We start from the raw sequence: 1,846 nt of genomic DNA on the forward strand, positions 1-1,846 counted from the left end.
CCAAGTAGCTGGGACTACAGGCACCCGCCACAACGCCTGGCCATTTTTTGGTTGCAGCCATCATTGTTGTTTGGCGGGCCCAGGCTGGGGATTCGAACCTGCCACCTTAGGTGTATGTGGCTGGCGCCTTAGCCGCTTGAGCCACAGGTGCCGAGCCCATAATATTATTTTGTAACAAATTGTTGTCCTTGGTCAGGTGCAGTGGCTCACACCTGTAAACCCAACACTTTGGAAAGCCAAGGCTGAGGATTGCTTGAGGCCAGGAGTTCGAGACCAGCCTAGGCAACATAGCAAGACCCCCATCTCTATAAAAAAGAAAAGATTAGCCAGGCTTGGCGGCATGTACTTGCAGTTCCAGCTTCTTGGGAGGCTGAGGCAGGAGGATCGCTTGAGCTCGGGAGTTCAAGCCTGCAGTGAGCTTTGACGGTGCCACTAGGCCCCAGCATGGACCAAAAAGTGAGACAATATCTAAAAAGTAAAAAAGTAAAAAGAACCTTTTTCTGTATATTATCTTACTGCTCAGATTAATTTTATATCTTTTGAAATTGTGTGTGGCAGGCATATTATCCAGGAATTTCATTTCAGGGTAGTACAGTGGCACACAAAGTATTACACAAAAGGGGAGCTGGGAACCACTGTCTTGGATGGCTCCCCAAGCAATTCAAAGGCTCAAAGGGGTCATTTCAAGGAGAACCAGAAGCCATGGCCTGAGCAACATAGAATGAAGACTGCCAGCAAGTCTCCTGGTTCTCCTGCTCAGCTCATCTATAGCAGCCAACCTGATGTCACTTCTGGGACATCCTCAGGAAAAGAGATGCCACTTGGTGCTCTGTATTTTTTGTTTTATTTTGTTTTTTGAGATAAGTCTCACTCTGTCACCCTCACAGAGAACTATGGCGTCACAGCTCGCAGCAACCTTATACTCTTGGGCTCAAATGATCTTCCTGCGTAACTGGAACTACAGATGCCAGCAACAAACCCTAGCTAGTTTTTTTCTCTTTTTAGTAGAAATGGGGTCTCGAACTCCTGAGCTCAAGAAAGCTATCCTCCGCAGCCTCTCAAAATGCTAGCATTACAGACGTGAGCCACCGTACCCAACTGGCCTTCTGTGTTTTGAAGCTGCAAAAGAAAACACTATTATCCCTCAGATCCTAGGAAAAGAATGAGACCCCGAGGGGTGGGGGGATCCTGAAGTCTTTCCTAAGGTGGGAAAGCCTGGGGCTGACTCCTCTGCCTTGTGGGAGTCCCTGGGTTGGAAGTGAGTGCAGGGCACACAGAGGGGGACCCCACTGGAAGGCAGAGACCCTGCAGACTCCCTGCCCACGGCAGGTGGAGCCCTGCATGGACCAGCACCCTGTGTAGCTGCAGGCAGATCTGAGTCAAGGAGGGGGTCCCCCAGCTACTCAGTGGGGGACCCCCTTTCCTCTGAGTGGTGTCTGAGGGGCCCCAGAACTTCAGCCACTTTCCCCAAATACCCGTCTCTGGGTAGCACAGGCAGCACCAGAGTTGATTTGAGTACTATTGGCCCTTGCCCTCTCCTTTGACTCATCCCATATTCCCGTCTATAATGAACCTGCCCTCCTGTCCATTCCCAGGTGCAGGGTCAGAGAAGCAACATCCTCCCATAGCCCCAGCAAAACAATCCCAGTTTGCTATTGAAAAACCCATCTCTATTCTCTTTCCTACTTCTTTGTAATACCATCGTTTTTTCATTAGAAAATAAACTTTGGGCTCGGCGCCTGTGGCTCAATCGGCTAAGGCGCCAGCCACATACACCTAAGGTGGCGGGTTCGAATCCCCAGCCCGGGCCCGCCAAACAACAATGATGGCTGCAACCAAAAAATGG

Source organism: Otolemur garnettii, unplaced genomic scaffold (assembly GCF_000181295.1).
Source record: "Otolemur garnettii isolate 467f Iridium unplaced genomic scaffold, OtoGar3 scaffold00025, whole genome shotgun sequence".
Lineage (NCBI taxonomy): Eukaryota > Metazoa > Chordata > Mammalia > Primates > Galagidae > Otolemur > Otolemur garnettii.